At 40.9% G+C, this 24,291-nt stretch overlaps 1 protein-coding gene across 4 annotated transcripts in view; it reads right to left on the minus strand.

Moving 5' to 3' along the window:
- Nucleotides 1-24,291, minus strand: part of Cep85l (centrosomal protein 85-like) — a 177,692-nt gene that overhangs the window by 87,205 nt on the left and 66,196 nt on the right. The window lies entirely within an intron of this gene.

Below are 24,291 nucleotides of genomic sequence, written 5' to 3' on the forward strand. Positions count from 1 at the left end.
CATCAGGTCCAGCTATCACATAGTAGGGACCTTCTGTGTAGATCATGGCCTCTCCTTAATTAGTTGCTCAGGTACATAGCTTCGTCATCTCCTTCAGTAGCCTGCAACCTTATAAGGTGCACTTCAGACTTGTACTCAAGAACATAAAAATGGACCACTATGAAATGAGTGAAGTCATCAACTGTCACCGAAAAGCATTAAAAACAGTGTAAATATATTTCAATGCCACCTCAAAAAAATAAAAATTAGACAAAGAAAAATGAAAACCCAAGAAATACACAGATGGATGAAAAAATGATAAAAAAATTCAAGCCCACTGATATTAATGTGAAATTCAAAAGACAGCCTAGCCAAGATACTGAAACAAAGAACAAAATACACTCCCATATACTCCTAAAGATAGTGTTAATGTGTGCAGGAGTATCAGAAGAAAGGTTTGCAAGGTCTAGTCCAGCCTGGGCTACACAGGGAAACTCCCCCTCGACCCCCACACACACACTCTTAACCCCCTACCCCCAAAAGAGTGATTCTCTGGACAAAAGACGTTATTAACAAATATTTTCAATGAAATAAGAGGTGAACAGAACAAAACTTTGCCTACTGACCAAACAGCTTAGTAAGAAAAAGTGCTTGCAGCACACCTGACTGCCTGAGTTAGACCCCCAGAACCTATGGTGGAGAAGCAACTCTCACAAGCCGTCATTTGACTTCCACATCTGAGCTGGGTTGGGCGAACTCACATACATACAAATGCACACACAGTAAATAGGGAAATAAGTGCAAAAGCCAGTAGTGTTAATAAGGATCTAAAATGTGTGCACTGTCAGTTTAAGTAGGATGACTTTAACTCAGAGGAAATTTGCAACCTCAGATTTTAAGTCATCTAGAACTCACAACCACATCACACCATGGTCACCAGTGCCTGTGTTCCTCTGGGCAGTAAGACTTCAGTCTGGTTTCAGAACAGGATGAAGAAAAAGAAAAAGCACCGGAGCAAACACTACAGGGCATTTTCTCTCGCTGTCAATAGCTGGGGGCAGCTCTGACTGCCATGCTTTTATTTTATTTTAAATTACAATTAAATTTAGTTAATTTGAAAAATGCCTTATTTCCTTAAAAAAATGTTTACCATAAGACCAATAACGTCATTTAAGTGCTAAAGTCTTAGGATATTCTTTCACAGAATAGGAATAGAAGCTTACTTACTAGCCTCTTCTGAAATAAATGGATATATTCAAAGGTAATCAAATTACTGAAATTCAAGGGTTTTGGCTTCCACACACAGCACTGTCGCTGCACTCACGAATCACAGCAGCTATATTAGCTGCAGAAAACCAAGTCAATCCCCAACTCTAGAAGGCCCCCCCTGGCTGAGAGCTGAGTGCTGGCTATCAGCAGTTGACGGCTGCTAACGAATGAGAAGACATAGTTCTTTGGGATGTGGGGAGGTTGCCCATATGTGGGCAAGTAGCAGGAAGGATCCAATGGGTTATGAATTTAAAAAAAGAAGACAAGAAGGTGGGCAAGGCACATGTTAGAGGAGTGTTGGATACACACGTGGGAGGGAGAGATTGGAGGTGGGATTGCTCAGATACATTTTAGATATGTATGAGGGTGTCAAAAATACAAAACTGTACATGAATACACACAAAATACATACAAAACAAAACAGGATAAAGTTAACGTCTGTGGAGATGGTTCAGTCGATGTGCTGGTTCGAATATGCTCGGCCCAGGGAGTGGCACTGTTAGGAAGTTCGGCCTTGTTGGAGGAAGTGTGTTGTTGAGGGGGGGTGGGCTTTGAGAGGCCTTCCTCCTAGGTGTCTGGAAGCCAGTCTTGTTTGCCTTTGGAACAAGATGTAGAACTCTCAGCTCCTCCAGCGCTATGTACCTGCCTGGATGATGTAGTGCTTCCCATCATGATAAGAATGGACTGAACCTCTAACCTGTAAGCCAGCCCTAATTAAATGTTGTCCTTTAGAACAGTTGCTTTGGTCAGGGTATCTTTTCACAGCAATGGAAACCCTAACTAAGACAGAAGTTGGTACCTGGAGCATTCTAGAGGAGAAGCATACGGATGAATCTTTTGAGTATCTGGAATTGGCTTAATTTGCCAGAACCTTCTAATTCACCATCTTCAACCACTGAAACCCCTCCAGACACTTTCCTTCCTAAGAACTCAGAGAATATTAAAAGTTAATGGTGGGAACTATATTTCAGACTTAAAGAGACAGAGGCAAGCAGATCTGAGTTCAAGGACAGCCTGGAACAGAGTAAGTTCCAAATCTAGGAGTGGAGGTCTATGTAAGGACAAAGGGAGGAGGAAGGCCCTCTCCTCTTCACTTGCTTGCACTGACCAGCACATCTGTCAGAACCTACTTCTTTGGAATTCCGGCTTATACGGAAGACAGCTGAAACACCTAGCCTCTTGAGACTGAGAAATTACTAGATTCTTGGACTTGGAATGGGAAACAGCTGCCCATTGCTGTGTTAGTTGGACTGCAGACTGTAAGTCATTCCAACAAATTCCCTTAATAGAGACATTCACTAAGTTCTGTGACTCTAGAGAACCCTGACTGATACAGTCAGTAAAGTCCTCGCTGCATAGCAGGAGAGGACCTGAACCAGCCAGCTCTAGCCCCCACACGAAAGGCAGTGACAGCCCATACCTGCGAGCCCAGCCCAGTACTGGAACACAAGAGGATCAATGGGCCTTGCTGACTCCTCTATCACAAGACAGAAGCTCTGCTTTGAGGATATAAAATCTAGTGACCCTACACACTGGAATAGAAGAGCTTATGTTTCATTTTTGGAAATGCCTGAGGATAAGACCAAAAAATAAATAAAAAAGCAAGTCTGTATTTCTCACACAGTAAGTACAGAAAAAAAAAAAAAGGGCAGCAGACACAGAGTCACCTACTGTATTTTTTTCTGAAGTTTGAGCACAAATAAATGCACTGACACCGAGCCTTCTGTGATGTGTGCACTTGTAACTGCACGTAGGATAACAACACTAAGCACCAGAAGACAAGCACAGCACATGATAAAGCAAATAGACAAGGTAACATTGAAAGCTAGGTGTGCAGCATAAACTATAAATATAAATTACAGTCTCGGGGGTCGCCCCATTAGCCCAGGCTGGCTGGAACTCACTATGCGGCTGAGGACAGTCTTGAGCTCTTTGAATTCTGAATCCTTCGGCCTCCACCTCACAGGATTTTTCAAAGTACAAGCTGCTTCCTATTAATGGGTCTTAAAATCAACTCAGACACTAATATTTTTCAACAAAATAGAACAAAATGGGGGAAAATATCAAAATACATTGGAACTATACCACTTAAGTATAAACATTGTACGTTTCTAACAGCTCTGAATTGCTAAACAAAGTACACTGTCACGAGGTTCAGGCAGTGGCCTTCAACTCCCTTAACCTTTCATATCAAGAAAAATCAATGTATGGCACAGCCCCAAGAACCAGCCTCTGGAACAGTCCATACAGCCAAGCAACCTGAAACTCTTCATGGCATTTCTGAATAGTAACCACAGTACACCATACCCACCCACCACAAATCACACTTTCCACTGGATACCTATGAGCCCCAGGTATCTCCGCTCCTACGAGAGGAACTGCCAAACCAGCTGCTGCTCTTTATGGAAAGCTGGAACCAAGTGTGCTTGTCTCCTGCTGACACAGCCTATGGCTCCTGAGAGCCCGGCAAGTAAACTCCTGTTTGGGAATTCCTCACCAACTAGAGATCTCATTCTCTAAGTCTGCAGCTCCACCCTCCCCCACCATCTAGTCCTGCACAAACCAGAAGGCAAGGCACACTTACCCACCTCTCTCCTGCACACAGATGAGTCTATTCTGCAACTCCAACTGCTTCACTTGAAGTCTTTAAAAGACCTAATTGCTCTTTCTTCCTCGTTCTTCCTTTAGATTAGGAGAGTCATTACTCTCCTCATTCCCAAAATGAGGTTTAAATTCCAGCACACCGTTTTCTAAAGAACGTCACACATATGACGTTCTTCTGCCTCACCAAACTGGAAAATGAATGGCAACCTTTTTATCTAAGTGTCCCCAACTAGCCTAAGCCCTGTGCACTCAGGCAAAGTGTCAACAAATGAAGTCATTGTAAGCACTGGGTATCCAATAAATGTTCACTGAATAAAATTAGAATTCTGGAAGACTCACAATTATACCTACAAAAATTCCTTCCCTTTAGAAGGATTAAAACAAGAACTTTGTTTGGAAGTTCTGTTTATTTTAAAATTCAAGATATTTTCAACTAGCCCTTAACCCAATATGATTTACATATCTATTTAAAAACCAGTAAATATTTGCTTTTAAAACACAGTTTAAGAGAGTTAAAGAGCCAGTGATGAGAAGTCCTAAGAATTATGGGAAATAGTCTCCAATAGATCAAAAGACATAAAAAGTCTCTCACACACAACAAAGCATTAAACCATATAGAAAAACGTTCTTTATATAGAGGAGGGAAAGTAAGTTTTCCTTAAGGGCGTGGACATTGGCCAGTCAATCCTGCGGCAGTGGAGAGCCCCACACCCATCCAGCAGTACAAACAACATTCAGTGGACTACTTTTTAAAAGGAAAAATGAGGACCAAGGGCCAGTTGAGAGGAAAGAAGAGAGAGAGAGAGAGAGAGAGAGAGAGAGAGAGAGAGAGAGAGAGAGAGAAAGAGAATATCTGTCTGTAGGTAAAAGAGTTAGGGACTAGATGTGGGAGGAATTAAGGAAACAAGGCATGAATATGATTAAACTACATGTAAAATTCTCAAAGAATTAATGTAAAGTATATTTTTTTTAAATATTAGGATTAGAGTTAAAGCACTTGCTATTCTTGCAGAAGATCCAAGTTTATTTCCCAGCACCCATGTCCGGTGGCTCATAGTTTGCTCTAACTCCAGCTTCAAAGAATCCCATGCCTCGGTTCGCCTCAGATACCTGCACTCACATACATATACCTACACACACACACACACACACAACTTTTAAACCGTTAAAAAAAAAAAAAACCACAGGCAAAGAGGGGAGGGGTCTTTAAGACACTGTGTTCCTCCAATCACAATGAGATCAAAAGTTCAATTCAGACATGAACTGTGACTGAAGGTCAAATTCTAGGTCAGAAAAAAGTAAAACTAAAACAAGATCAGTTCCAGAACGGGAATTAAAGCAGTCCTTGGAGATGGCTCTTCACTCAGTTAAGTCATGCAGCATCAACTAGTTCACATGAAAAACATTAGCTAGTCAGAAAGTGACTTAGTTACCTGTAAGCTAACTGGCCTTCTGCGATATAGATTTAGGTCAGTTTCTAAGGTAACGAGTAACTGGTAGATGTGGCACTCTAAATATGAGAGGGAAGAAGGCGGACAAAGGTGACTGGCTGATCAAAGGTGCAAAGTCTCAGGTAAACTGGAACAGTCGCTGCAAGACCCTGAAGTGGGCAGATGAGCTTCCTGCAGATGGCACACCATTTTGCATGACTGTGATGGGTGAACCACAGACAGGCACTGCCCCAGGAGCTTTGTCCCGGGGCTGCTTCTTGCTGCTGTTGTGCCTTTTCATGTATTCCTCATTTTTCTAACATGGTATGACTGGACAAAAAAAAAAAAAAATCCTTACTGCTATTAGCAAATTTCCTGCAGATCAACATGAAGATAAACCTTCATAAAAAAATACTTAGATGAATTAATGATTTTATAGAATTCCTGATTTGATTCAAATTATTTTAGGAACTTAGAATAACTGATAGAAAGTTTAAGAAGATGGTTTTAGTTGTTTTGCCAGAAAGATGTAATAAAGATAATTTCAAGAATAGACTCTTAGACTAGTAAGTAAAGGCTGCATTAAAAGGAACACAATGAATTTTCATTCACTACAAGCATGTAAACTGCACTAGGAAGAAAAATCAGCTTAGATCAAATTAATGAACAAAGAAAACATTCATTCTATTAGCGCTAAGGATAAGGCCACAGGTGTGCACAATGATAAAGTAAGGCCATGAACTAGGCGTATGTAATCCTGTTTTTTTTAAACTACTGCTCTGAACTTATAATGAGCTTGCAACTGCTATGAACTTATAATCAACAATCCTGCTGTAACTCCCTTTTCTGCAATATCTTACTTGCTTTTATTCTTAGAGAGCTTTGTCCTAGAGGATATAAAAAGACAAAAGAGAAAAAAATAAATGTGTGGGTTTTGGAGTCTCTCTCCATCCACCAACTTTGTGTGTGTGTGTGTGTGTGTGTGTGTGTGTGTGTGTGTGTGTGTGTGTTGGGGGGGGTCTCTTTTTCTTTCCTTCCAGCCCCCTAAGAGTTAAAAGAGTTCAGAGTTTCTCACCAGTCACAGAGTACTGTCCCCAGAAAATTAAGTTTTGCTCACAATAGCACTGCTATTGCTGACCCTATAAATTGTTGTTGCTATCAGCACCAACTCCAATTGCTGACTCCACCCCTCCCTCCCTTCCTAAGATTACCTATGGTTTTGAAGCTAGTCTTCACTTCAACAAGTAGCCCTAGTGAAATTTTATAATTCATGGTAACAAGCTAATAATATTATTATATACATCAAAATATGCTAGAGGATGGATTTTTGACAGCAGCATCACAAAAAAGTGAAGAATATTAATCACCATGATTAAATCTTTCTATGGCTGATAAATTTATACATTATTCCCAATTAAAAATAAAACATAAATGTTGGGAATGGTGGGTGACACACTCCTGTAATCTTCTTAGAAAATGGAGGCAGAGTGAGCTGCATAAAAACCCTGACTCTCTGCACCCAGAGCTGACCCTGTGCCACACAGTTCTCTGTGCCCAGATCCTGCCAGGAGAGAGCTGGACTCCTGGGAGTGTTGACACACCTGAGAACACAGGTAAGACCACTTCTACTTAGAGCAATGCGCCCCGAGCCATCAGGACACAGGAACCAAAAAGCAGTCTGGGACATTATCCCAGGACTGCTGACACACAAGAGGGTCAGCGACAGTTGAGACCAACTAACAGCAGAGATAAGCAGATGGCAAGAGGCAAGGACAAGAACCTAAGCAACAGAAACCAAGGCCACTTGGAATCATCAGAAACCAGTTCCCCCACCACATCAAGTCCTGCACACCCTAACAGACCAGAAAAGCAAGATTCTGATTTAAAAATCACATCTCATGATGATGGTAAAGGACTTTAAAAAGGACATAATTTCTCTTAAAGAAATATAGAAGAACACAGGTAAACAGATAGAAGACCTTAAAGAGGAAACACAAAAATCCCTTAAATAATTAAGGAAAATACAACCAAACAGGTGAAAGAATTGAACCAAACCATCCAGGATCTAAAAATGGAAACAGAAACAATAAATCACAAAAGGAGACAAGACTGGAGGTAGAAAACCTAGGAAAACATCAGGAGTCAGAGATGGAAGCCTCACCAACAGAATTCAAGAGATAGAAGAGAGAATCTCAGGGTAGAAGATACCATAGAAAACATTGACACAACAGTCAAAAAAATGCATAACGCAAAAAGTTCCAAACACAAAACATCCAATAAATCCAGGACACAATGAGAAGACCAAACCTAAGGATAATAGGTATAAAAGACAGCAAAGATTCCTAAATTAAAGGGCCAGTAAATATCTTCAACAAAATTATAGAAGAAAAATTCCATAAGGTAAAGAAAGAGATGCTCATAAACATACAAGAAACCTACAGAACTCCAAGTAGATTGAACCAGAAAAGAAATTCCTCCCATCACATAATAGTCAAAACACCAAATACACAAAACAAAGAAAGAATATTAAAAGCAGTACGGGGAAAAGATCAAGTAACATATAAAGGCAGACCTAACAGAATTACACCAGACTTCTCAACAAGACTATGAAAGCTAGAAGATACTGGGCAGATGTCAGAGAGACCCTAAGAGAGCACAAATCCCAGTCCAGACTACAATATCCAGTGAAACTCTCAATTAACATAGATAGAGAAACCAAGATATCCATGCCAAAACCAAATTTACACAATATCTTTCCACAAATCCAGACCTACAAAAGATAATAGGTGGAAAACTCCAACACAAGGAGGGAAACTACACCCTAGAAAAAGCAAGAAAGTAATCTTCTTGCAACAAACCCAAAAGAAGATAACCACACAAACATAATTCCACCTCTAACAACAAAAATAACAAGAAACAAACATCATTATTCCTTAATACCTCTTAACACCAATGGACTCAATTCCTGAATAAAAAGAAAAGACATAGAGTTACAGACTGGATACATAAAGAGGACCCAGAATTTTGTTGCATACAGGAAACACACCTCAGTGATAAAAACAGACACTTTCTCAGAGTAAAAGGCTGGGAAAAAATTTTCCAAGTAAATGGTCCCAAGAAACAAGCTGGACTAGCCATTCTAATATCAAATAAAATAGACTTTCAACCAAAAGTTATCAAAGAGAATAAGGAAGGACACTTCATACTCGTCAAAGGAAAAATCCCACCAAGATGATCTCTCAATTCTGAACATCTATTCTCCAAATGCAAAGGCATCCACACTCATAAGAGGAAGCTCAAAGCACACATTGCACCTCACACAATATTAGTGGGAGACATCCCATTCTCAGCAATGCACAAATCATGGAAACAGATACACAGTGACACTAAAATAAGTTATGAACCAAATGGATTTAACAGATATCTATAGAACATTCATCCTAAAACAAAAGAATATACCTTCTTCTCAGCACCTCATGGTACCCTCTCCAAAAGGCCTCAATAGATACAAGAAGATTGAAGTAATCCCATGCATCCTATCAGATTACCAGGGACTAAGACTGGTCTTCAATAACAAAAACAACAGAAAGCCCACATATACATGGAAGTTGAACAACGCTCTACTCAATAACTTGGTCAAGGAAGAAATAAAGAAAGCAATTAAAGACTTTCTAGAATTTAATGAAAATGAATGCACAACATACCAAAAGTTATGGGACACAATGAAAGCTGTGCTAAAAGAAAAAGTCAGAGCTCTGAGTGCCTGCAAAGAGGAACTGGAGAGAGCATACACTAGCACCTCAACAGCACACCTGAAAGCTCTAGAACAAAAAGAAGCAAATACACCCAAGAGGAGTGGATATCAGGAAATAATCAAATTCAGGGATGAAATCAATCAAGTAGAAACAAAAAGAATCAAGAATCAACAAAACCCAGAGCTGGTTCTTTGAGAAAATCAACAAGACGGACAAACCCTGACTGACCAGAGGACACACAGACAGTATTCAAATAAACAAAATCAGAAATGAAAAGGGAGACATAACAATGAAACTGAGGAAATTCAAAAGCTCATCAGATCCTACTACAAAAGCCTATACTCAACAAAACTGGAAATCTGGAGGAAATGGACAATTTTCTAGACAGATACCAGGTACCAAGTTAAATCAGGATCAGATAAACCATCTAAACGGTCCCAAAACCCCTAAAGAAATAGAAGCAGTCATTAAAAATCTCCCAACCCAGCCTAGGACAAGATGGGTTTAGTGCAAAAGTCAGTAAGACCTTCATAGAAGACCTAATATCACTACTCTCCAAACTATTCCATGAAATAGAAACAGAAGGAACACTACCCAATTCCTTCTATGAAGCCACAATTACACTTAAACGTAAACCACACAAAGACCCAACAAACAAAGAGAACTTCAGACCAATTTCCCTTATGAGTATCCATGCAAAAATACTTAATAAAATTCTCGCAAACGGAATCCAAGAACACATCAAAATGATCAGCCATCATGATCAAGTAGGCTTCATCCCAGGGATGCAGGGATGGTTCAATATACATAAAACCATCAACATAATCCACTATATAAACAAACTAAAAGGAAAAAAACCACATTTCATTAGATACTGAGAAAGCATTTGACAAAATTCAACACCCCCTCATGATAAAAGTCCTGGAAAGATCAGGAATTCAAGGCCATACCTAAATATAGAAAAAGCAATATACAGAAAACCAGTAGCCAACATCAAACTAAACAGAAAGAAACTTAAAGCAATCCCACTAAAATCAGGGACTAGACAAGACTGCCTTCTCTCTCCCTACCTATTCAATATAGTACTCAAAGTTCTAGCCAGAGCAATTAGACAGCAAAAGGAGATCAAAGGTATACAAATTGGAAAGGAAGAGGTCAAATTATCACTATTTGTAGATGATATGGCAGTATACTTAAGTGACCCCAAAAATTCCTACAACAGATAAACAACTTCAGCAAAGTGGCTGGATAGAGAATTAACTCAAACAAATCAGTAAGTCTACTCAAAGGACTGAGAAAGAAATTAGGGAAACAACACCCTTCACAATAGTCACAAATAATACAAAATATGTAGGTGTGACTAACCAAGCAAGTGAAAGGTCTGTATGACAAGAACTTCAAGTCTCTGGAGAAGGAAATTGAAGACCTCAGAAGATGGAAAGACCTCCCATATTCATGGATTCATTAGATTAATATTGTAAAACTGGTCATCCTGCCGAAAGCAATCTAAAGGTTCAATGCAACCCCCATCAAAATTCCAACTCAATTCTTCTTCACAGAGTTAGAAGGAGCAATTTTCAAATTCATTTGGAATAACAAAACAAAACAAAACAACAACAACAACAACAAAAACCCAGGATAGTGAAAACTATTCTCAACAATAGAAGAACTTCGGGGGAATCACCATCCCTGACCTCAAGCTGTATTACAGAGAAATAGTGATAAAAACTGTATGGTACTGGGAAAGGGAATAACACTCGAAATGTATATAAGAAATACTCAAGTTAATAAAAAAAAAAAAAACTGTATGGTATTGGTACAGAGACAGAAAGGTGGATCAATGGAATAGAATTGAAGACCAAGAAATGAACCCACATACTATGGCCACTTGATCTTTGACAAAGAAGATAAAACCATCCAATGGAAAAAAGACAAGAGTTTTCAACAAACGGTGCAGGTTCGACTGGAGGTCAGTATGTAGAAGAATGCAAATCGATCCATTCTTATAGCCTTGTGGATTAAGTAGATCAAGAACCCCCACATAAAACTAGATACACTGAAACTAACAGAGAAAGTGAGGAAGAGCCTCAAAAACATGGGCACTGGGAGGGGGTGGGGGAAGAGGGGGATAAAATTTCCTGAACAGAACACCAATGGCTTATGCTCTAAGATCAAGAATCGACAAATGGGGATCTGCAAAGCTTCCGTAAGCAAAGGACCCTGTCATTAGGTCAAAATGGCAACCAATAGATTGGGAAAAGATCTTTACCAATCCTACATCTGATAGAGGGCTAATATCCAATACATACAAAGAACTCTAGAAGTTAGACTCCATAGAATCAAATATACCTATTAAAAATGGAGTACAGAGCTGAGGAATATCGAATGGCTGAGAAGCACCTAAACAAATGTTCAACCTCCTTGGTCATCAGGGAATTGCAAATCAAAAGAACCCTGAGATTCCACCTCACACCAGTCAGAATGGCTAAGATCAAAAACTCAGGTGACAACAGATCCTGGTGAAAATGTGGAGAAAGAGAAACACTCTTCCTCCATTGTTGTTGGGATTGCAAGCTGGTACAACCCCTCTGGAAATTAGTCTGGAGGTTCCTCAGAAAATTGGACATTGAACTACCTGAGGACCCAGCTATACCACTCCTGGGTATATACCCAAAAGATGCCCCAACATATAACAAGAACACATGCTCCATTATGTTCATAGCAGCCTTATTTATAATAGCCAGAAGCTGTAAAGAACCCAGATGTCCTTGAACAGAGGAATGGATACAGAAAATATAATAAATTTACAAAATAGAGTACTACTCAGCTATTAAAAACAATGACTTTCACCGGCGGATCCCGGACCGCAGCAGCTCTCTGCTCCCAAACCCCGTGGGAGAGAGACCCCACCGCCTGATCAGGTGGGCACTCCTGAGGCTGCAGAGCGGAGGAGACCACCAACACTGCCCACCCCTGCCCACATCTCTGGCCCAAGAGGAAACTGTATAAGGCCTCTGGGCTCCCGTGGGGGAGGGCCCGGGAGCGGCAGGACCCCTGCGCCTGAGACACTGCCGGAACCTGAAGGAAACAGACCGGATAAACAGTTCTCTGCACCCAAATCCCGTGGGAGGGAGAGCTGAACCTTCAGAGAGGCGAACACGCCTGGGAAACCAGAAGAGAATGCACTCTGTGCACATCCAGGCGCCAGAGGAAAACACCAAACGCCATCTGGAACCCTGGTGCACAGAGGCTCCTGGAAAGAGCGGCGCAGATCTTCCCGGTTGCTGCCACAGCGGAGAGGACTTAGGCAGTAACCCACGAGCAAACTTGAGCCTTGGAACTGCAGGTAGGACCAACTTTTCCCCTGCAAGAAACCTGCCTGGTGAACTCAGGACACACAGAGGCAAAATTCCTCTAAGGCCGGGCACTTCCTGTGTTTACCGGAAGTCCCACACCGGCGGATCCCGGACCGCAGCAGCTCTCTGCTCCCAAACCCCGTGGGACAGAGACCCCACCGCCTGATCAGGTGGGCACTCCTGAGGCTGCAGAGCGGAGGAGACCACCAACACTGCCCACCCCTGCCCACATCCCTGGCCCAAGAGGCAACTGTATAAGGCCTCTGGGTTCCCGTAGGGGAGGGCCCGGGAGCGGCAGGACCCCTGCGCCTGAGACACCGCCGGAACCTGAAGGAAACAGACCGGATAAACAGTTCTCTGCACCCAAATCCCGTGGGAGGGAGAGCTGAACCTTCAGACAGGCAGACACACCTGGGAAACCAGAAGAGACTGCACTCTGTGCACATCCAGGCGCCAGAGGAAAACACCAAACGTCATCTGAAACCCTGGTGCACGGAGGCTCCCGGAAGGAGCGGCACAGATTTTCCCGGTTGCTGCCACAGCGGAGAGGACTTAGGCAGTACCCCACGAGCAAACTTGAGCCTTGGAACCACAGGTAGGACCAATTTTTCCCCTGCAAGAAACCTGCCTGGTGAACTCAAGACACAGGCCCACAGGAACAGCTGAAGACCTGTAGAGAGGAAAAACTACACGCCCGAAAGCAGAACACTCTGTCCCCATAACTGGCTGAAAGAAAACAGGAAAACAGGTCTAGAGCACTCCTGACACACAGGTTATAGGACAGTCTAGCCACTGTCAGAAATAGCAGAACAAAGTAACACTAGAGATAATCTGATGGCGAGAGGCAAGCACAGGAACCCAAGCAACAGAAACCAAGACTACATGGCATCATCGGAGCCCAATTCTCCCACCAAAGCAAACACGGAATATCCAAACACACCAGAAAAGGAAGACCTAGTTTCAAAATCATATTTGATCATGATGCTGGAAGACTTCAAGAAAGACATAAAGAACTCCCTTAGAGAACAAGTAGAAGCCTACAGAGAGGAATCGCAAAAATCCGTGAAAGAATTCCAGGAAAACACAATCAAACAGTTGAAGGAATTAAAAATGGAAATAGAAGCAATCAAGAAAGAACACATGGAAACAACCCTGGACATAGAAAATCAAAAGAAAAGACAAGGAGCTGTAGATACAAGCTTCACCAAAAGAATTCAAGAGATGGAAGAGAGAATCTCGGGAGCAGAAGATTCCATAGAAATCATTGACTCAACTGTCAAAGATAATGTAAAGCGGAAAAAGCTACTGGTCCAAAACATACGGGAAATCCAGGACTCAATGAGAAGATCAAACCTAAGGATAATAGGTATAGAAGAGAGTGAAGACTCCCAGCTCAAAGGACCAGTAAATATCTTCAACAAAATCATAGAAGAAAACTTCCCTAACCTAAAAAAAGAGATACCCATAGGCATACAAGAAGCCTACAGAACTCCAAATAGATTGGACCAGAAAAGAAACACCTCCCGTCACATAATTGTCAAAACACCAAACGCACAAAATAAAGAAAGAATATTAAAAGCAGTAAGGGAAAAAGGTTAAGTAACATATAAAGGCAGACCTATCAGAATCACACCAGACTTTTCGCCAGAAACTATGAAGGCCAGAAGATCCTGGACAGATGTCATACAGACCCTAAGAGAACACAAATGCCAGCCCAGGTTACTGTATCCTGCAAAACTCTCAATTAACATAGATGGGGAAACCAAGATATTCCATGACAAAACCAAATTTACACAATATCTTTCTACAAGTCCAGCACTACAAAGGATAATAAAGGGTAAAGCCCAACATAAGGAGGCAAGCTATACCCTAGAAGCAAGAAACTAATCATCTTGGCAACAAAACAAAGAGAATGAAAGCACACAAACATAACCTCACTTCCAAATATGAATATAACGGGAAGCAATAATCACTATTCCTTAATATCTCTCAATATCAATGGCCTCAACTCCCCAATAAAAAGACATAGATTAACAAACTGGATACGCAACGAGGACCCTGCATTCTGCTGCCTACAGGAAACACACCTCAGAGACAAAGACAGACACTACCTCAGAGTGAAAGGCTGGAAAACAATTTTCCAAGCAAATGGTCAGAAGAAGCAAGCTGGAGTAGCCATTCTAATATCAAATAAAATCAATTTTCAACTAAAAGTCATCAAAAAAGATAAGGAAGGACACTTCATATTCATCAAAGGAAAAATCCACCAAGATGAAGTCTCAATCCTAAATATCTATGCCCCAAATACAAGGGCACCTACATATGTAAAAGAAACCTTACTAAAGCTCAAAACACACATTGCACCTCACACAATAATAGTGGGAGATTTCAACACCCCACTCTCATCAATGGACAGATCATGGAAACAGAAATTAAACAGAGATGTAGACAGACTAAGAGAAGTCATGAGCCAAATGGACTTAACGGATATTTATAGAACATTCTATCCTAAAGCAAAAGGATATACCTTCTTCTCAGCTCCTCATGGTACTTTCTCCAAAATTGACCATATAATTGGTCAAAAAACGGGCCTCAACAGGTACAGAAAGATAAAAATAATCCCGTGCGTGCTATCGGACCACCACGGCCTAAAACTGGTCTTCAATAACAATAAGGGAAGAATGCCCACATATACGTGGAAATTGAACAATGCTCTACTCAATGACAACCTGGTCAAGGAAGAAATAAAGAAAGAAATTAAAAACTTTTTAGAATTTAATGAAAATGAAGGTACAACATACCCAAACTTATGGGACACAATGAAAGCTGTGCTAAGAGGAAAACTCATAGCGCTGAGTGCCTGCAGAAAGAAACAGGAAAGAGCATATGTCAGCAGCTTGACAGCACACCTAAAAGCTCTAGAACAAAAAGAAGCAAATACACCCAGGAGGAGTAGAAGGCAGGAAATAATCAAACTCAGAGCTGAAATCAACCAAGTAGAAACAAAAAGGACCATAGAAAGAATCAACAGAACCAAAAGTTGGTTCTTTGAGAAAATCAACAAGATAGATAAACCCTTAGCCAGATTAACGAGAGGACACAGAGAGTGCGTCCAAATTAACAAAATCAAAAATGAAAAGGGAGACATAACTACAGATTCAGAGGAAATTCAAAAAATCATCAGATCTTACTATAAAAACCTATATTCAACAAAACTTGAAAATCTTCAGGAAATGGACAATTTCCTAGACAGATACCAGGTATCGAAGTTAAATCAGGAACAGATGAACCAGTTAAACAACCCCATAACTCCTAAGGAAATAGAAGCAGTCATTAAAGGTCTCCCAACCAAAAAGAGCCCAGGTCCAGACGGGTTTAGTGCAGAATTCTATCAAACCTTCATAGAAGACCTTATACCAATATTATCCAAACTATTCCACAAAATTGAAACAGATGGAGCCCTACCGAATTCCTTCTATGAAGCCACAATTACTCTTATACCTAAACCACACAAAGACCCAACAAAGAAAGAGAACTTCAGACCAATTTCCCTTATGAATATCGACGCAAAAATACTCAATAAAATTCTGGCAAACCGAATTCAAGAGCACATCAAAACAATCATCCACCATGATCAAGTAGGCTTCATCCCAGGCATGCAGGGATGGTTTAATATAAGGAAAACCATCAACGTGATCCATCATATAAACAAACTGAAAGAACAGAACCACATGATCATTTCATTAGATGCTGAGAAAGCATTTGACAAAATTCAACACCCCTTCATGATAAAAGTCCTGGAAAGAATAGGTATTCAAGGCCCATACCTAAACATAGTAAAAGCCATATACAGCAAACCAGTTGCTAACATTAAACTAAATGGAGAGAAACTTGAAGCAATCCCACTAAAATCAGGGACTAGACAAGGCTGCCCACTCTCTCCCTACTTATTCAATATAGTTCTTGAAGTTCTAGCCAGAGCAATCAGACAACAAAAGGAGATCAAGGGGATACAGATCGGAAAAGAAGAGGTCAAAATATCACTATTTGCAGATGACATGATAGTATATTTAAGTGATCCCAAAAGTTCCACCAGAGAACTACTAAAGCTGATAAACAACTTCAGCAAAGTGGCTGGGTATAAAATTAACTCAAATAAATCAGTTGCCTTCCTCTATACAAAAGAGAAACAAGCCGAGAAAGAAATTAGGGAAACGACACCCTTCATAATAGACCCAAATAATATAAAGTACCTCGGTGTGACTTTAACCAAGCAAGTAAAAGATCTGTACAATAAGAACTTCAAGACACTGAGGAAAGAAATTGAAGAAGACCTCAGAAGATGGAAAGATCTCCCATGCTCATGGATTGGCAGGATTAATATAGTAAAAATGGCCATTTTACCAAAAGCAATCTACAGATTCAATGCAATCCCCATCAAAATACCAATCCAATTCTTCAAAGAGTTAGACAGAACAATTTGCAAATTCATCTGGAATAACAAAAAACCCAGGATAGCTAAAGCTATCCTCAACAATAAGAGGACTTCAGGGGGAATCACTATCCCTGAACTCAAGCAGTATTACAGAGCAATAGTGATAAAAACTGCATGGTATTGGTACAGAGACAGACAGATAGACCAATGGAATAGAATTGAAGACCCAGAAATGAACCCACACACCTATGGTCACTTGATTTTTGACAAAGGAGCCAAAACCATCCAATGGAAAAAAGATAGCATTTTCAGCAAATGGTGCTGGTTCAACTGGAGGGCAACATGTAGAAGAATGCAGATCGATCCATGCTTATCACCCTGTACAAAGCTTAAGTCCAAGTGGATCAAGGACCTCCACATCAAACCAGACACACTCAAACTAATAGAAGAAAAACTAGGGAAGCATCTGGAACACATGGGCACTGGAAAAAATTTCCTGAACAAAACACCAATGGCTTATGCTCTAAGATCAAGAATCGACAAATGGGATCTCATAAAACTGCAAAGCTTCTGTAAGGCAAAGGACACTGTGGTTAGGACAAAACGGCAACCAACAGATTGGGAAAAGATCTTTACCAATCCTATAACAGATAGAGGCCTTATATCCAAAATATACAAAGAACTCAAGAAGTTAGACCGCAGGGAAACAAATAACCCTATTAAAAAATGGGGTTCAGAGCTAAACAAAGAATTCACAGCTGAGGAATGCCGAATGGCTGAGAAACACCTAAAGAAATGTTCAACATCTTTAGTCATAAGGGAAATGCAAATCAAAACAACCCTGAGATTTCACCTCACACCAGTGAGAATGGCTAAGATCAAAAACTCAGGTGACAGCAGATGCTGGCGAGGATGTGGAGAAAGAGGAACACTCCTCCATTGTTGGTGGGATTGCAGACTGGTAAAACCATTCTGGAAATCAGTCTGGAGGTTCCTCAGAAAATTGGACATTGAACTGCCTGAGGATCCAGCCATACCTCTCTTGGGCATATACCCAAAAGATGCCTCAACATATAAAAGAGACACGTGCTCCACTATGTTCATCGCAGCCTTATTTATAATAGCCAGAAAATGGAAAGAACCCAGATGCCCTTCAACAGAGGAATGGATACAGAAAATGTGGTACATCTATACAATGGAATATTACTCAGCTATCAAAAACAACGAGTTTATGAAATTCGTAGGCAAATGGTTGGAACTGGAAAATATCATCCTGAGTGAGCTAACCCACTCACAGAAAGACATACATGGTATGCACTCATTGATAAGTGGCTATTAGCCCAAATGCTTGAATTACCCTAGATCCCTAGAACAAAGGAAACTCAAGACGGATGATCAAAATGTGAATGCTTCACTCCTTCTTTAAATGAGGAAAAAGAATACCCTTGGCAGGGAAGGGAGAGGCAAAGATTAAAACAGAGACTGAAGGAACACCCATTCAGAGCCTGCCCCACAGGTGGCCCATACATATACAGCCACCCAATTAGACAAGATGGATGAAGCAAAGAAGTGCAGACCGACAGGAGCCGGATGTAGATCGCTCCTGAGAGACACAGCCAGAATACAGCAAATACAGAGGCGAATGCCAGCAGCAAACCACTGAACTGAGAATAGGTCCCCCGTTGAAGGAATCAGAGAAAGAACTGGAAGAGCTTGAAGGTGCTCGAGACCCCAAAAGTACAACAATGTCAAGCAACCAGAGCTTCCAGGGACTAAGCCACTACCTAAAGACTATACATGGACTGACCCTGGACTCTGTCCCCATAGGTAGCAATGAATATCCTAGTAAGAGCACCAGTGGAAGGGGAAGCCCTGGGTCCTGCTAAGACTGAACCCCCAGTGAACTAGACTATGCGGGGAGGGTGGCAATGGGGGGAGGTTTGGGAGGGGAACACCCATAAGGAAGGGGAGGGGGGAGGGTGATGTTTGTCCGGAAACCAGGAAAGGGAATAACACTTGAAATGTATATAAGAAATACTCAAGTTAATAAAAAAAAAAAAAAACAATGACTTTATGAAATTCTTAGATAAATGGATGGAACCAGAAAATATTGTCCTGAGTGAGGTAACCCAATCACAAAACAAAAAACAAACAAACAAACAAAAAAACATGCAAGGTATGCACTCACTGATAAGTGGATATTAGTCCAAAAGCTGAGAATACCCAAAATACAATTCACAATGCATATGAAGCTCAAGAAGAAGGAAGACCAAAGTGTTGATGCTTTAGTCCTTCTTAGAAGGGAGAACAAAAAACACTCACAGGAGGAAATATGGAGACAAAGGGTGGAGCAGAGACTGAAGGAAAGGGCATCCAGAGACTGCCCCATCCTGGGATCCATCCCATATACAGGCACCAAACCCAGTCACTATTGGGGATGCCAAGAAGTGCATGCTGACAGGAGCCTGGTATAGCTGTCTCCTGAGATGCTCTGCCAGAGCTTGACAAATTCAGGGGTGGATGCTCACAGCCAACCATTGAACTGAGTGAGAATGGGGTCCCCAATGAAGGAGTTAGAGAAAGAACAGGAGTTGAAGGGGTCTGCAACCCCATAAGGAGAAGAACAATATCAATCAACCAGACCCCCTAGAGCTCCCAGGGACTAAACCACCATCCCAAGAGTACACAGAGAGGGATCTATGGCTCCAGCTGCATATGTAGCAGAGGAGGGCCTTGTCTGGCATCAATGGGAGAACCCCTTGTTCCTGTCAAGGCTGGATGCCACAGTGTAGGGGAATGTCAGGAAGGGGAGGTGGGAGGGAGTGGTGGGTGGATAGGGAGAACCCTAATAGAAGCAGGGGGAGATAGTGCATTTCTGGATGGGAAACTGGGAAAAAGGATAACATTTAAAATGTAAATTAAAGAAAATATCCAATAAAAGAAAAAAACCTGTCTCATAAAAACAAAAATGAACAACTCATTGCTTAACTGATTAAAATAAAGTTTACATTAATATCTTAGTTGGAGTTCTTATTGCTATGAGCAGGTGCCGTGACCATGGCAACCCTCCTAAAGGGAAAGCTTTAATTGGGGCCGGCTCCCGGTTCAAAGGGTGACTCTGTTACCATCACAGCGGAAGCTATGGTGCTAGAAAAGGAGCAGAGTTCTACATCTGGATTAGCAGGCAGCAGGATGAGGGAGAGACACTGGCCCTTGCATGAGCATTTCAAACATCAAAGCATCTGAAACCCCATGACACACTTCGTCCAACAAAGCCAAACCACACCTACTTCTACAAAGCCACACCTCCTAACAGTGCCACTTCCTAGAGTCTATTAGAGCCATTTTTATTCAAACCACCAAAATTAATGAGATGTAAATATGAAAAGGCTGAACGTTCCTTTTCACTAAATACTGCAAATAATTTTAAAACATTACCAAAACCAGTTCTGCAGTCTTTGAATATGATTATGAATTTTATTTTAGACCTGTAATGTTGATCTAGTGTGTTTTTAAAACAGTTCTATTTAAAAATAATCAAATAATAAGTGGTTCAGCTTTCATAATGAAATTAATTTAAATAACTACGTCTATCAAGCTTTCTTAATAGAAGCAATCAAAAGGTTAGGGTAGCTACCCACACAACTAAGATTAACTCTTCTATAAAACACTGCCTGCCTGTTGATATCAGGGTATGGACGGAAAGACCCCACCCTCTGGTTCTGTGAAAACACATGTTCCAACAAGTATTTTGGCAGCCACACAGAGTCAGAACCATGTACTTTGCTTAATAGCCTCTATTTCTATGAGGAACTAGAAAGCTGAGGTAACTGGAAATCCCTGAGATGCTATTAAAGAAACCACCCCATGTGCACAGTATCATCTCATGAGGAAAGCATTCTTTATGACAACAAATTAGGTCTGTCCAAAGAAGAAGGTAAGTATCAAGATCAATTGTCCTAAACAACAACACTATTCAAACAAAAGTACTATGAAGGCGACCTGTATTAAGTATAGCCTACACTGACAACACAGGCTAGATTCTCCTCAACTCTTAGTTTTCTAATGCTTAGGAACATAAGCACCATGAATAATAAATCTAAATGTAAAAATAAAAACAAAATATTTCAAAATGAAATTCTGAGAAAACATAAATAGCTCTAATTTTTCAGGTTCCCCAAATTTAAGCATTTACTTTCTAGCGAAGGTTTCTTTATTCTTTAACTAGGAAGAGAGGTTATGCAGTGATGAGAGACCTTCAGAAAAGCGTCAGACTCGGTGCATCTCTGCCACACGTGTGATTCTTGTGGCAGACAGGCACAGTCTTTCCTTCCACAACAGAATGCATCCAATGGGTAGGAACTTTAAACAGGACACATAGGCCACTTCTAAGGATAACTACAAGCTGTCGTACATTTGCAAGACCTTGACTTTCAATATTTAAAAAAACTAAGGGTTGGGGATTTAGCTCAGGGGTAGAGCACTTGCCTAGCAAGCGCAAGGCCCTGGGTTCGGTCCCCTGCTCTGGATAAAAAAAAAAAAAAAAAAAAAAAAAAAAAAAAGCTAAGTAGTATTATCAGCAAATTTTGTTCACTTGACACCCACGATGTAAATAAAAGCATAGGACAAAGTTTCTGAGTTCATTCTCTTTAAAGTATCGTAAAATCCAATCAACTATCTCAATTATAAGTTAGAACTACCTAGTAAATTTATAATCAATCACTGGGTGTGGCACTATGAGAAGGTGTGGTCCTGTTGGGGTAGGTGTGTCACTGTGGGTGTGGGCTTTGAGACTACTCCTAGCTGCCAGGCTTCTGCTAGCAGGCTTCAGATGAAGGCTCAGCTCAGCCTGCACCATGCCTGCCTGGATGCTGCCATGCTCCTGCCTTGATGATGACGGACTGAACCTCTGAACCTGTGAGCCAGCCCCAACTAAACGTCCTTATAAGAGTTGCCTCGGTCATGGGGTCTGTTCACAGCAGTAAAACCCAAATTAAGAGACTGGGAAAAAGCAAAAGAGGGTATCTGTAATAAGAATTCTGGGATTTGTTTTCTTTTCAAACACAAAAATATTATTTAAAAAAGTATTTTCATTTTAATCCCAGGTTGGAGCGGCTTTGGACTGTCCACAGAGGCCGACTAAGATTTACCTCCTGTTTTAGCAGAGGCACGGTTTTGCCAGCTGCAGGTAGTTTTTGCAACTGTGTGACATTTGGAATCCTGGGAACTTTTCAGAGGGTATGTAAATGCCCCATGACAGGTGGACTTAGTGGCTGTTTTCATTCAAGGGGTTGGCTGTAGTCTGTCAGTAGTTGTGCTCAAAAAAGGAACAAGAAGAAAGAAATTAGATTCATTAGATTCAGCGCTCTCTCTATCGCTCCCCCCCCCCCCCCCCCGCACCCTCCACTATCCTTTTCCTCCTATCTAGGAGGGAGATAAAGGGTAGGAAAAAGCAGAACTCACAACATAGTAAAAGATTAATTACAAGTGACACCTCAAAATATGGGGCTTGAAACTTAAGGATAAAAATGAGAAATCTGATTTCAAATGCCATAGAGAAAACGGCATGATATAAAAGAACGGATTTTTTTTTTTTTCAAGATGCCAGCAAAAATTTATGTAGCTCCCACTGGATATCCCCTGCTTGCTCCCAGCGGAGATTTTCTGGGTTTTTTTTTTTTTTCTTTTTTGTCTTTATGTATTCTGTTTCAAAAAAGGTTGGAAGAATGGTTGAACAGTTGGTAAAACTGCAGGTAGAAATGAGGGGAAGGAGGTGAAAAACAAAACAAACAAACAAAAATGGCTGAAGTGGGAAAACAAAAGGGGTCATTGTGCTGTCTTTTCTGAAAGAGCTGCAGGGTCACTGCTGCAACTGGAGAAGAAGAGGGTGCAGACGGAAGCTCCTGGGAGGCAAGAAGCACTGGACGGGAAGAGAACAAAAGCCTCAGTCCTAGAGACTGAGCAAGAGATCGGGAGTTTCCCTCAGGAGGAAAGAGGTCAAGAAACTGTGCTGGAGGGCACTTGGGTCACAGAAAAGCTAAAAAGGCAGGAAGGCAATCTGATTTAAAAAAAAAAAAAAAAAAACAGCCCGTTTTGAAAGAAAGAGTGAATCATGAACCAACCTCACTGCCAGAGTTGAAGGAGGGGCAGCCCTGGGTTATGAGATCACCGTCAGCTTTCCCAGTAGTCATTACAGCATATGCTAATGCTATGGAAGAAGGTTATGATGAGTAGAATGGTGTCCTATAGAAGTGATAGATCTAAAACATTTTAAAGAGGCTATGATTTTATATGAAATGCACTCATCTTGTGTGAAACGAATTCTAAGTTCCTGGGCTACCCAAAATAAAATATGTCCCAAAGACTCAAAGGTATTGGTTAACAGCTGTATACTACAGGCCAGTCTAAATTACAATGGTTAACATGGTGAAGGGAAGAAGCCAAGAATTGGCCAAGAACTAAAAGGTAAAATACAGCAAGAGGAACGGATATAGTAAAAGATCAGTTGCTGGGTGAAGGGCAGTACTCTGGTATATGACAGCTGATTCAGTTTGATGATATTATAGAATAATGTCATTTAGCAGCTTTAAGAGCCTGGCACAAAGTTGAGGAGCCCAAGAGTTTCCCACAGAAGGAAGGAGGGAAAGAATCTGTGCTAGAAGACGGTCAGGTCAGAGAAGAACTGAAGTCCACCTCTTGTACAAAGGTAAACAATAAACAAGGCTCTGGAAAAGCCTTCATTGCTTTTTCACAAAGATTAGTCTCAGCTGTAAACAAAGCCCTTCCCAGACCCTGATGATGCAAGGCAGGTATGGACAGAAACCCTGAAATTTGAAAATGTGAATATCGAATTTTTTTTAAAAATTAGATCATTAAAGGCACAAACACCATCTATGGACAAGTGGATAAGGAATACTTACGGTATCACCAAAATACCTGGTACTTCAATTTCAGAAAACATGGTCATTTGCAAAGAGACTGTGACCAAGCTGCCAAAAATGTCAGATCTTGAAATGCCCAGTGCTTTAATTGTAGGAAATATGGTCATTTGCAAAACTATTATAAACAAGACATCCCTAAAGGTAAGGTTTACATTTTTCTAAATGTAAACCAGAAAGAACGTCTAGTCTTCCCAGGGTGTGTAGGCAAAGGTCATCACTGGGTTCACTAGTGCAAATTCAAAAGATATCCAAGGCAGTTTCTTGCCATTGGGAAACAAAATGGGAGCCTAGCTCAAGGCCCCTCAGCAAAAATTACAAGCCATTTTAGTCAAGGAGCAACTTGAAATTCTAAAAACCTCAACACTCAGCAAGAGAGAGTCACCAAGGTTATAGAAAACACAGTGAAATTAAATCACCCCTACATACTACAGTATATAGGATGTGTTAACATCAGGTTAGAAGCCAGTGCAAGTTTTGCATTGGGGACATGAATTTGCTTGTAGTCCACAGGAAATGAAAAGC

Source organism: Rattus norvegicus, chromosome 20 (genome assembly GCF_021556685.1).
Source record: "Rattus norvegicus strain SHRSP/BbbUtx chromosome 20, alternate assembly SHRSP_T2T, whole genome shotgun sequence".
Classification (NCBI taxonomy): Eukaryota; Metazoa; Chordata; class Mammalia; order Rodentia; family Muridae; genus Rattus; species Rattus norvegicus.